Source organism: Monodon monoceros, unplaced genomic scaffold (assembly GCF_005190385.1).
Source record: "Monodon monoceros isolate NGI ecotype Baffin Bay Population unplaced genomic scaffold, NGI_Narwhal_1 Super_Scaffold_13, whole genome shotgun sequence".
Lineage (NCBI taxonomy): Eukaryota > Metazoa > Chordata > Mammalia > Artiodactyla > Monodontidae > Monodon > Monodon monoceros.
Window position 1 is genome coordinate 72,988,567 of NW_021703769.1, and position 13,915 is coordinate 73,002,481.

Genomic DNA, 13,915 nt, shown 5'->3' on the forward strand with positions numbered 1-13,915 from the left:
CACGTCTGTCTATCTCTCCTCTCTCCCCTCTCACCAGACTCACCTCGGTCCCTCAGGACCAGGCTTCAGAACGAGAACAGGTCCAAGTGCAGAATACGGACACATAGGACAAGTTTATCATTAGTTTCTGCCCAGAGCAGTTTGCTCTCTCTCTTTAGGTGGGAGGGACCCCGTGAATGACTTGGCCATGTCCTCCTGGGGAGCGGGGTGAGAGACCCCAAGTAGACTGGATAGAGACCCCAGGCATGATTCTTAAAGGACCCTGCCCTGTGAGAGGGCAGTGCTGGACTTCAGGGCAAAAAAAATGAGTACTTCTTTAAAGGCTACAGGTTCTTCTGCCTCCTACTGGGGAGCAGGGACCTTGAAGGATGTGAGGGTTAGACTTCATTGGAAGAGCAATTAGCCACTGTGCAAGGGTGTGAATTAAACAGCAACCTGAGAGACACCAACAGCCTGTTCCCCACCAAGTCCTTCGCATCCTCTCCCTAAAGGACCATTTTCCTCTCTCCCAGTGAGTCCGTGGAACCGAGTCCATCCTATCCAGGAGAAGGCATCCCTTGTGGGTGTTGCTAGGGAGAGAGGGTGAGAAAGAAGCCATAGAATTCTCTTTGATGGGCTAGAAGTGAACCTCCTGCCGTGGTAACCTCACACATGGCACCAGGAGCTGAGTGTGTGGGAACATCCCAGAGCTAACGGCACCCCGGAGACTCTGGGCACCAAGATCCTGTAGCTTGGCAGCTTCGCCTGGACGGTCTGTCAACGGTGTTGGGCTGAAAGTGCTGACTTCCCACCGCCCCACCCCCAAGTTCTGTCCACACCAGTGTTACTCCAGGGCCCCAGGCCAGCCAGTGCCTTCCCCACGGGAGTTACTGTGCTCACGGATGAAGACTCTAGAAGTCCTGGTCCCCCATGTCCACGGTGTGCCATGTGGCCCTGGCTGGAAGTGACCTTTGCAGGAACTGAGCGGGAGAAACCCAACGCTCACTCTGTCCTCACAGCAAATAGACTTAAGAGTCTATTATGGGGTGGCTGAGAGACTGGCAAACCGAGCGTGGCTCATTCTTGCCTCCACCCCTGACCACGTGAGTGATGATCAGGGAGGCACTTTGCTTGGGGGACAAGGGGTGCAGACCCTGACCCTTTGACCCCCAAAGAAGCTGTCTCTCATCACTCCCAGAGCCCCCAAACAGGACCTAGCATGGGAACTATTAACCGTGGCTTCCAGAATGTGCGTGGGTCCCACATGACCTATCTGTGTTTAAAAAAAAAAAAAAAGGATGTTGCCATGGCAACCCTTGCATTCCACCCTGAGTTTGCCAAGGCACACAAAAATAGGGAACATTTCCTTAAAGAACAAACACTTGGGTTCTGCCTGCTTGCATCCTGACTCCCTGAATCTGTATCCCACTGGTGGGAGAAATTAGCCTCAAAGGATCTGGTCATTTCTCTGCCTTTTCCTCTTCTGTTCGGACCTGTCCTTCCATTTGCTCAGGAGAAAAGGAGCTATCTGTGAGCCGGGTGGTACCCTCCCCACTTCCCAGAGCCCAGAGCAAAGACCCCTTATTCTGGGCAAAAAGGCAGAAATGCCATCTGGAAGACAAAAAAATATTTTAAGCCCCAGTCTTTAAAAGCATCTGTTTGCCTGTTGAGAAGCTCTCCCACAAGCCAGAAATGTGAACTAAAGTGAACTGAGGTTTACATGTGGTCTCCAGCAAGCCAGTGGTTTGCAGAGTTTCTAGGTGTTTTATTTGCAGAGGACAAGATGTGTGCGACACGTCTTCTTTCTTGATACCTGCTTCCTGTCTCAATTTTCGCCTGACAAATGGTCTCCTCTCTGCAGTCAGCCGAAAGAGCCTAATGAAAGATGGCAAGCTCGTCTTGATGATCACGCCCCCATCCCAACCTCCCATCCACAGAATCACAAAACGATATATCGGATGCCTGGGAGAGAAATTTATCTTTTATTCCAAATGCCTTCTCTAGGTTCAGTCCAGACTCAGGTCATAAATCAAAGAGAGTTTTACTCTTAACCCATAGCTAGCAGCCTCCCCGGGACCGTATGAGGGCATGACCAGAAAAGTAAGGTGTGACCGCCAAGCTCCTCAGCTTGGCGGGCATGGCCTTGTGTGGTTGCACACTGTAAAGCCCCGTTCCGCTGTGCTGTAGCTCTCCATGCCTGCTGAAGCTGCCGAGTTCTGCTCCTTCGAGCTGGAGGTCTCAAACCATATGAGGTCATTTTACTGCACTATTTCTCCAAAAGCCCGTAGTGATCATGTTGTTCATTCTGTTCCACTAAGATACACAAAAGGTCTGGAACCCCACTGCAAAAAGGAGGGGCCCCCTTTCCTATAATGCCATGACGATACAGATAGACTTAAGCTTCTAGACTTTGGCATATACTGGTTGTGTCACCAGGCGGACCGCGGAACCGTCTTCCCTGGAGAACATCTATCTGAAATGACCTCAGATCAGAGATTTCTCATTGGCCTCTTCTGTGATCCTCCCAGGGCTAAGCCTCCGTAACCTAAAGGTGTTGCCATAGCTATCCTCCCAGACCGCCTCAACTCCCTCCGGAAGGAGAAAAAAAAATCCATCAGAAACAGAAAAGAAACATTATTCCGCAGCTAGGGGTTTCAATTTGAATTATTTAAAGCAATGGCAAAATGCAGGGAGGTTCAGGCTGCCTTGAAGCACTCTGTCTCCATGACAATTTAAATGTCAGAAGTGTTCAGCTTCACTTCTTACTTCCTTTGACTAAGTCACTCAGAGGACTGTCCTCCGTTTTGTGGCCTTGTCATAGACACTTGGTTTGGAGGGAAAAGGTCAGGCACTCAAACCAGCCAAGCATTTCTCTTAGTATCCTATGCTCCATGCCAAGTCCATGGTCATTGAAACAGCCGTGGTTTCTACTGAATACTGGTTTGGGACCCTCTTTATAAGGTCTCAAGAGTCATGATAACAATGCTCAAAAAGTCTTGGAGGCAAAATTAATTTGATTCAGGGCTTCCCTGGTGGCGCAGTGGTTGAGAGTCTGCCTGCCGATGCAGGGGACACGGGTTCGTGCCCCGGTCCGGGAAGATCCCACATGCCGTGGAGCGGCTGCGCCTGTGAGCCATGGCCGCTGAGCCTGCGCGTCCGGAGCCTGTGCTCCGCAACGGGAGAGGCCACAGCAGTGAGAGGCCCGCGTAACACAAAAAAAAAAAAAAAAAAAAAAAATTAATTTGATTCAGTTGGCTTGAAATATAGTCACAAAGAATCGGGTTCTGCCAGTCCCCCACAGACAGTCCTCTGAAACTGGGAAAGACTTGCGAAGCATCCTGACCCCTGCCTCTGCCTTGGGTAGCTAATCCGTTGAGTGGGCCCACCATGCTGGGCATAGCCCTCATCCACCTCTTTCCCTTGAGCCTGATGGGTTGGCTTTCAAACCTGTGCTTCTCACACTGTTAGACTTTATTGTCCAAGTGAAACAGATGCAGAGGCTGGAATTTTCCAGGGGGCAGAGCAGCAGGTTAATTAGGAAGGAATGTTCCAGGGACTGAAAAATTCAAGTGTGTTGTTGCTCCATCCCTGGCCCTGGGAGTGAAAAAGAAAGTTTTTAAAGGGCCGCTGAGGCTGATCTCTGAACATTTTCCCTGTGTGTCTGGTCTACTCTGGGAGCATACAGGGGTTTGAGTGCCATGGGGCTGCTGCCCAGCAACCTGATCCCAACGACATGTGCTGGGAACTTCAAGAGGTGGCTGGTAGCCTGCCGTTCCTTGGGGGCTGCTGACATTTGCCAAGGCCAAAATGCCTTTCCCAGGGTGCACTGTCTGGGCTCAGACCGGTTGAACTGAGGCGAAGAGAGAAGACCTTAGCCCTGGACGTGTAAGAAGCAGTGTCAGCCAGGGAGGGCACAGGAGGCAGGGCCCCAGGTGCTTTTGCCACCCACCAGCCAGATAATTCTGAGTGACTCCCCTTCCCAGCCTCAGGTGTCTCATCTCTAAAGCAAAGGGAAAGGTCGACCAGATGAGCCCTCCTCTTGTGACGGTCTGAAACAAATCAAAGTGAACGCCCACACTTTGAGAGGGTCCCTATATCCCCTATGAATTGCATTAGGAACCGGCAGTTCCTTTTTTTTAAAACACAAATCCCAAGAGGCAGTTGTAAGAAGCTATCTCTTTAGGTGTCCGTTGTCTGTAGATGAAAGATGCAAGTCGGCTTCTGTCGAGTGTGTCTTGTAGGCAAGAGGTTTTATTTACTCCCTAAGGACTTGCTGATTCAAGGGAGCATCCAAGATGGGCTTTGTGTCCTGCCTGAGCCAGTGTCACAATGAAGGACGTGGGATCACCTTACCACAGGTCCTGTGAATCAGAATTCCTGCCTAAGTAGGGTGAGACAAAGCCAGATTCCAGGAGAAGATGCTGCTTCCCCATCTGAAAAAGCCTAACTGGAAGTTACTGAATAAACAGCACAACTCCTGATCATTTCTTTCTTTTTTTTTTCTGACCCATGGAACAGCAGTTCCCGTATATAGGATAGTGGCTTGTAATTATTCGTAACATTGCAGAAGGGAGTCACGATCTCTGGGGATTGTTAGGGATTTGATGAAGAGTCTGCGGAGACCAGACGCCTGCGGTGGTCCTTAGGTGGCTGATGAGTGATGCTGAGCACAGGTGCCTGCTTTAGATGCGATCCAACCACGAGGAGGGCTAAAGGGCAGAGAGAGGACAGCTGCAGCATCCACAAAGGTCTCCGGCCCTTCTGCGCCATGACAACCTAAATTCCTAGGTTTCCTTTTTTTTTTCTCTTCCCAAAGTAAATGGAGGCCGTCGTTGTTTTTCTAGCAAGCCCTGCTGGTCTTCCCTGGAAAGACCTAGATTGGCCAAGGAAAGGGCCCTCTCAGCTCCTGGTGGAAATTTACACAAGTCACTGTCTCTCAGCTCTCTCCAAGGAAAATCAAAGAATGTTCTTTCTTTCTAACCTGGAAATGAGACTTCAGGGGTCTTTAAATGGCTTCTTAGTGGGGTTTGATTTTTCTTCCCCAACTCTGAGTCCAGGAAGAAGCTATTTCTCCAAGGGCTAACCAAAGACAATGCCCTTGGAGGAAAATCAGCCCCCAAAATCTGGCCAGGGAATGGGTTGGCAAGCTGTCGTCTGCTGGGGGTAGGGGTCGTTGTGACCCTAGGGGTCATTAGACTTGAGACAGGAGTTTTTTCTCAAAGCACGGTGGTAAATGGCTAGATACAAATCAGAGCGCAGCTGAGGACTGTTACAACCAGGCTGACCGGAGCTTGGCAGGTCTCATATCCAGAATGGGCCACTAAGACTGAAATCCTGGGTCACAATCTTCCCATTTACCTCATTCACGTTCCTTTTTTTTTTTTTCATTCAGTATTCGTTGATGATTTCTGCTATTAAATGATGAGAGAGTCAGCAGGTTAGTCAAAAGAAAATCTTTATATAAAATGTAAATATTAATATAAATTAACTTGGCATGCAACGTACTGATCCCATGAAGTACATATTATTAATATGTTATCTTAGTGTATAAAGGAAAACTGACTGCCATATTTACCAGATGTTTTTCTCTAACCAAACTTGTCTGTAAATATATAATCTGTATAAAAAAGAGTCTAATTTACCATTATTTATGCAATAGAAAAAAATAAAAGTTTTTTTTTCTTTTGATGAGAGATTCAGCTCGTTATCTGGGGCTGTGATTTGCAAAAGGGTCATGAAATTCATTTCCGTGACCCTGAAGGGAAACCAGATCTCTTTGATGGACCGTCCAGCAACATCACCCCCTTCCAAGAAGCAGCCAGTGAGAAAGCAGCTGGGGATCTTTGGTGGGGCTTTGGAGGGGAATGATTGACATCAGGGGAAGTAAGCCGACTATGGAACATATGGTGAGAAATACGAACCAGCTTCTGGCTGGGGAGCAGACAGTCTAATTAAGAAAACTTTTCAGACACCCAAGCTAATGGTGTCATCCTTTTGGTATTCCATTTGCCAAACCCTTCCCAACATTAGCATTCAGGTACTGCTTAGCTTTTGCTTAAGCATTTGGAATTTTTAATGTTATTTGAGCTTCTTGGGCATAGGAAAAAAACCACCCGTTCCCTTATAATATATTTATATAAGGAAACAAAGGGCACCAAAAAGGCAAGTGACTTGCTTAAAAGCACTACCAGGGATCCTGCCTGGATCCGGCCCATAACATTGGCCTTCTGTCTCCAAGCCTCATGAGGGCATCTCATATTTTCTTTCCTTTCCAAAAATGTTATCACATGTTTCCCCAAATAGCCTGTACTTAAGTCAAAACCCTGAGTTTCCTGTGGGTAGAATCTCCCAGAATCTCTCAGGGTCCTCAGTTCTAAGTGCTGCATTTTATACACCTTCTTCAGAAACTTATGAGGTAAAATCACTATGCGTTTGTTTTTGTTTAAAAATTCTAAAAATAGAGTGTTCTAGGCATAGAGCATGTGTTTTGTTTTGTTTTGTTCTTTCTTTCCCCTTGTTAAAGGGGGCGTCTGGCAAATTCCAGTGAGATAATAACTTGGATTTTATCCTCTCTGATCTGGGTTTTAAGAACTTTTTTATTATACAGGAACAGTTAGTCATGAATATTCATTCTCCTGAGTCCTTACCCCAGCAGCGGGTGTTCTGCAGGACAAAAGACCCCACAGGGGACTGAGAACAGAACTCAGGTCTGACCCTGACCACAGAGATGAGAAGCCTGAAGGGTCATGGGTAACATTCAAGGGAAAACAAAGCTGTCCCTGAAAAGAAGATCGTATCTTTGAATTCTGTTGGGATTTTTCCATACTTTTGGTAAGTGAATTTCAAAGGCTTTTCTTTCAGATAAGTATATGTCTGTGGTCCGGCCATGTGCACAATTAGAAAGCCGGGCCCATCACTTCTCCTGCGGACTCTGGAAGGTCTACCTGTAGCAGGTTGCCTGGCCTTGAGCAGCAAAGGATGGGTGACCGGGCTGACGGAGGACCTGAGGCCACGTTCCCAGGCCGATCTCCGCTCCCTGATTTTATTTCAACCCAGAACACTTGGACTTCAATCACTGGGTGACGAGCCAAGGGAGGACACAGCTGTGCTCCAGCCTAGCTGCAATCACCCCCAGGTCCTGGGGTATCATACTTGGACCCAAGCTCCAGCCCCTAAGCACAGGCCAGTGTGTGGTCAGAAGGCTCTTCTGACTTGGGACTTCAGCAACCAGTCCTGCAGCTGTGCTCAGAGCTGGCAAGGCCCTGGCTCTCACTTCTGAATTTCCTAGGATGAGGAAGTAAAGATGCCAATGTCTCCTGGCAGAGATGCTTCAGGGCTGTGCTAAGGGTGACACGCTGGTAGACCCTTTGGGGCCCATTGCCCCACTCTGGCTCTCGTAATTTTTGTCCCCCACCCTCTCCCCTTTTTTCTACGCTCTCAAGATAGTTGGAAGTTAGCCAAGCTTTTTTTTTTTTTTTTTTCTGGTACGCTGGCCTCTCACTGTTGTGGCCTCTCCCGTTGCGGAGCACAGGCTCCGGACGCACAGGCTCAGCGGCCATGGCTCACGGGCCTAGCCGCTCCGCGGCATGTGAGATTTTCCCGGACCGGGGCTCGAACCCGTGTCCCCTGCATCGGCAGGCGGACTCTCAACCACTGCGCCACCAGGGAAGCCCCTAGCCAAGCTTTAAACAGGGCAGTGGTTCCCAACCCTGGTTGCACATGGGAATTGCCTGGGGAGCTTTAAAAAATCCCAAGTCTTGGTGCTGACCCCAGATACCCCAATTCCATTGCTCTGGGATGCAGCCTGGCAGCAGGGCTGCCCACTCTCCAGGTGACTGTAATCAGGGCGAAGCACTAGGGCAGGGAGTTCCTACTCTTTCAGATTTGGACGATTTCCAGAGAAGCAGGTCAGTCCCCCTTAGCACAATGGTCCTCAAAGTGCGGTCCCTCAGCTAGAACCTGGGAGCTTGTTAGAAATGCAATTTCTCGGGCTGCACCCCAGCCTACGGAATCGGAGATTCTGGAGGTGAAACAGACAACAGGCCCTGCAGGTAATTTGGAGGGTGATGCTCCCTTAAGTTTAAGAACCTCTGTTTTTCACAATGATGGACGGCGGAATCAATCCATAATTATGAGAATCACCGGGTGCTTTATAAATGTCGAGATGCCTGGGCCTCTCACTGTAGGCCTATGGGATCAGAGCCACAGGGGAAAGGGTCGCCGGTGAGGGTCATTTGAGGAGTCCTCCAGGGATATTCGGAAGGGAGGTGTGAACGTGAGTCAGCTCAGCACCCAGACGCAGCAAGCCAGGATCGAGAGCCAGTTCCTTGACGGCCCTGCAATAATGCTCCCAGCGCCTGAGTCTCAGAAGGCATTTCCTGGGCGTGGCCCCCAGGGTGTCGTCTGCAGTTGCGGCCCATATCCCCTGAGCACAGCAGCAGAGACCCACGTGGGCTGCAGAGACCTCTGCTCTCCCTCCCAGGGAGGTGCCGCCGGCTTATAAACTAGGGGCTCTTGATGTCTTTCCAATGTCAAAGCCATGGCTGCCAGGCTGTCCCTAGGAAGCCAGGGGGTGGGAGTGGAGTATGCAGGATGAGTGACACCCTCCCACTTTTCCCTAAGATTCATCTGGATGAGAGCAAAATAAAACTGAGCGCAAAGAAGGAGTGAATTGTCTGGTGTGTGAATTACATCTCGATAAAGCTGTTACAAAAAAATGAGCACACGTGTAGCTCTGGAAGAGGAAAAGAAGCCAGAGGTGGAGGCCTGGGGATGGCACTGAGCCTCCTGTGTGTCTGGCAGCCTCAGGTGGTGATCTGGGGCAGCTGGCATGGTCCTGGCTTCTCCTGGTTGCCTCAGGCAGAAAGTCCTGAATCTCAGAAGCAATGCAGCCAGGAGTGGGCACCCTGATCCCAGGGTCTCTGCTAGGGGACCTCCTTCAGCCTCGGCTCTCCCCAGCCTTTCAGAATAAAGAGGACCCAGCCTAATCCTCCTGGGTTTGAGCCTCTCTGGTCCAGGAACCGCGTAGAATGCTTTCTTCTTGGTCAGTGTCACTCCAGGGCCATCCCCCCATCCCTCCGCCAGCCTTTTCCTCTAAGAATGACGTGTCCAGTCTGGAAAAGAGAATTTGGGGCTTGGGAGGCCCTGGAGGTGTCTGCAGTGCCATCGTTAGGGAGGAAATGGGGTTGTGTTGTACAGGGCGGGGACAGGCTACGCACAGGCTCCAGTTTATCTGTGACCCTGGATGGACAAATGGCCTCAGCCATGTCACTAAAATAAGCTGATTTAGCCACAAGACAGCTTATTTTGCTCATCTTTGTATTCCCAGCACCTAGCATTGCACTGATCACATAGTAGGTGCTCAATAAATAATTTGCTAAAGGGATAAACACCCCAGATTAGCTCATCTTGCTCAGATACCCAAATTCTCTAGTGGCTCCGAATTTGTTCCTGGGGCCTCTTTCTCTCTGCCACATTCCTCCATCTCCTGTCCTCATGACCCTAGTTCCCATGCCTTTGTCAAAATCAGGTATGCCCTGTCTTTACAGCTTTATTTGTTCTGTTTTAATTCCTCCAGTCGATCCAGGAATTCTTTATCCCCTTTGAAGAACCAAGTTCAGCCCCTTCGGTTTCTTCTTAAGGGCGCTCCCAGCTGGCCTTTGGTGCCACAGAGCTGGGTTCTCCTCTGACGGGAAAACAAGCCCCATCGCCTTTCCTAAAAGCCACAGCATCAATCCCCTTGGCTTGGTTTGATGCTAGGGCCTTAAGGTCTTCAAGCCTCAACACACCACCCTCCTGGGCTGGGATGGATGCAGTCCTGCCAACAGCTCTCTCACCTCTGCAGGTCTCCATCACACCTGTCGACTGCCAGCCCCACCATGGAACACCAGCCTTCACTATACGGCTAATACTTTAGAGACTCATCTGAGAGACTAGCAAATGTCTACCAGGTACCAATAGGATGCAAAGAGAAACAAACAGAACACCAGGAGTTTCTAGTCTAGCAGAAAGGATGGACAAGTAAGCCTGCCATTACAGCCCAGGGTCAAAAGCCCTAGGGAAGAATTCACTAGAAGATCATAGTGATACAAAGGAAGGAGCGCTGCTCATTTTAAAACTTAAAATTGCTTTTTATTATGAAATATTTCAAACACATACAATAATACAACAGTATGCTCATCACTCACATTTAGCAGATGTGAATGTTTTGACTGAGGCTTCTCGTTCTCCTTTAAGAAATAAAACCTTAGAGATATGGCCAACGTTGCAGTCCAATTCTATCATGTTTTCCTTCCCCTCCCTCTTCTGATGTGACCATCTTCCTGCAACTGATCATTCCTACCCCTATTTTTTTTTTTTTTTTTGGTAGGGGGATTCTTGGAGGGGTAGGACAAAGAAGTTAGCAGAGCGCAGGGGGACAGCGCATTACAGGAGAGGGACCAGCACGTGCAAAGGCCCACAGGCACAGCATACTTGGCTGAGAGACCAGTTGTGAAGACTTCGTGTTAATCCAGAGGAGACATGATGGTGACCTAAACTCGGGGAGAATGGGGGGTGGAGAAAAGAGGGCAGTGCCTAGAGAGATTGAGGAAAGAGAGTAGGACCTGGCGACTGGTTTGACATGAGGCTTGTTGGAAAAGAATGGCTCAAGGATGACGTGGGTTTCTGGTTTAAGAAGGGGTGGGGGAGACGTGGAATTTAATTTATAATGATTAATTGGAGATACGTGTAGGGCATCCGAGTGATATTAGATAGAGAGATCTGGGCTATATCACTTTTGCTGCAAAAAAACAAGTGGCCATTTGGTTTGTCTGTTCCTTTATAAGCTAGAGAAAAGGGTACCCCACTAGAAAAGTTTGCTTTCAAATCTTTTTCCACCCATTTCTTCCTTCCTTCTCCATCTTGTGGCAAGAGAGAAAACTGCAGCCTGTCTTGGGTGGTGTGCACCGTTCAAACCCTGGGTTGTACCCATGCCCAGTGTCAAGGCAATTGCTCAATTTCAGCTCTTTGGTATCATGTAGACCCTGCATCAGCCTGGCTCTTCAGGAACTGGGAAAACGAGAGCGTTTCATGTGAGTGGCAGGCTGGAAGGTGGGAATAAAATCAAAGTCATCTCTGAGCCAGTAAACAGGCTGGTACCTTGGAGACAGAGCATGGCGCCTCAGTTGCCCACATGGCAAGAAACCCCGCTGCTGACTTTGTCATTGTTTCCTTTGCAGCCAATGACCTCCCAAAAAATTGGGGGAGAAACTCTGTAGGGATTTCCTAGGGTCTAAACAGGCAGAGGTGGTGGTTGTGGGATCAGAACGTCATCCCCAGAGCTTTGCTCTCTTCAGCTCAAATGAACAGCTGGCACAGACTCCCATAAGCCCTAAGCAGTTGTCAATCAAACTCCGAGCCGCCACCCCACCAGCTGGCCACACACGTTGCTAATTTTGACCCTTGCTCTATTATTTAACAGATTCATTGCCAAACCTGGGTTTTCATAAATTATTTCCAGGAAATACGAAGGTTGAAGTCAAGTTGAACTCATGTGGTTTTGCTCGTTAACTTGCGTGTCCTCTGTGATTTCTGGAAGATCTTGCAGCTCTGCCTTTCAGTAACCACGGCTGGTTGCTTGTTTTGACTCCAGGAAGCTCCGAGGTAATCTCGCCTATTAAACCCAAATAGAATGTTGGCAAGTCAAAGTCTCAGCCTCAGCCCACACAGAAGAATAGTTTATCTTGCCTGAGACGTATAAAATCAAATATCCATGTCATGGGAGCACATTTTCCTCGCTTGGCTTTCAGAAGAAAATATGCTTTGAACCCCCTCCCCAGAGGTAGAAATGAAAAAGTGAAAGATCTTTGTTTGAGTCATTTTGGCAAGACCACTGTCCTGGCCTCCTTCTCTCAGCCAGTTTGGAGACTTCAGAATTTTTACACAAGCGTGAGCACTGAGCCCTTTCCCAAGCATCCTCACTACAGCTGCATCTTGAAGGCCCTGGGCATCGGTTAACACTCACTTTGTCAGGACAGAAAGATTTAGTCAGAGCTGAGCTAAAATATGAGACCTCACAGCACAACTGGATGATTGGAACATCTTCTGGCTTTATGTGGCCGCCCCTTAGTTTCCAAATATATCTTAGCTCAGTGATGAGATTTATATACCCATAGGGATTAGTACCTGGCCCTGCCTGACAAGCCTCCTGTCTGCCATTCCACAAAGCAAATAAAAGCATCTATTCACAAGAACCAATCTAGTTTCTTATCGTGGTCATTTTCTCCGTGCTTTTCCTTACTTCATTGCTTATCTGTAGTGAAAGCCGCTCAAGAAGTTATAAACATGGTTCAGAGATAATGCTGCATTTTCCTTCTCCCAGTTTCCATTCAAATAATCATGAAGATGGAAAAATACAACACTGGACACCAAAGATAAGACTTTAAAGGGAAGTTTCTCATAACCACAGAACCAATGAGGGTGAATGAAGAAATACAGTGGATGAGATCAACTCACATTCTACATTCTGGGCCATCATAACACTGCCAAACTACAAGTGGTAGGGAGTCTGCAGCCATCTTAAAGCAGAGAGGTGCCTCTCTGACATAATAAGGGTCCTTACTCGCCATTACTCTACAAGTGTGGTTCCAGGGCACCAGAAACTCTCCTTCCTAGGGACGTTGGCTAGTCTCTCCTTGAACTCATCTGGGGAACACAAACTAGGACTTAACAGCTAATGTTTCATCAGAGATCCTGAAGCCCAAAGGCCAATAGGATGACATATTCAAAGTGCTGAAAGAATCTTACATCTAAAGAAACTAAAGACAGTATGAATGTATTTTTGTTTGTAACTCCTTTTTTCTATCTGACTGAAAAGACAACAGCATAAAGCTATACTTGTAAATCTATGTTGATGGGCACACAATGTATAAAGGTATAATGTCTGAAAGTAACGGCATGAGGGGACCGAGATATACAGGAGAAGTTTTTATATAGTATTGACATTAAATTGGTATTAATCTGGACTCATTTGTTATAAATTAAAATGTTAATTGCAATTCCCAGGGAAAGCACTAAGAAAATAACTCAAAAAATTATAGTTAAACAAATGACAAAGTAGTTTAAATGGTACGCTAGAAAAATGACTATCTAACACAAAAGAAGGCATGTACTAACAGAGGATTGAGGACCACAAAGGATATTCTTGATCAGTTTCAAAAAGACATAAAAACATCTAAAAATACTACAAAATGTAATAGTAGACCATGACTCTGTAATGATTATTTTGAAATAGACATGTCAATACGAACTCATGATTTTAACATGCTCCCTGGCTTTTTGCATAGAAAAGGCATAGAAACAAAGACACTCCTATAGTGATGAGGACTGGTGACCGGAGCTTGTTTTCTGAATTCCACCAAAAGGAACCAGGTATGGATCCTAGAGCTGGGCCTGGGAAAGTACAAAGCGAATTTGGGACATATTGTGGTGGCAGTAGCTAAGCAAGTCTCAGAGAACAGTGACACACCAGAGTTGGCACGAAGGGGATGCCACTGGCCAAATCTGGAAGAATCTGAACATCAGAAGAGAAGAATGGCTGTAACTGCTCTTAACATGATGAGTAAAAAAATCATGAATCAGACATTACATTGAGAGAGAGAGAAGAGAGAGAGGGGGAGAGAGAGGGGTGTGAAAGGAAAAAGTAAGGATGAAAGGATGTTAATAATTCTTGAATTTAGATCAAGGGTATGTGTGTGTTCATTTTACTATTTCAACGTTTCTATATGTCTAAAAGATTTTAAAATGCAGAAGAAAGGATAACAAGAAACTAAATTTATTTAACGAAAGCAGAAAACGAAAATACATAAAAAGAAATCATAAAGCCAAGTGACAAACGGGCTACCTGCTAAAAAGAAGAAAACGTCTTCATCGAGATCAACAGGAAATATAGGAGACT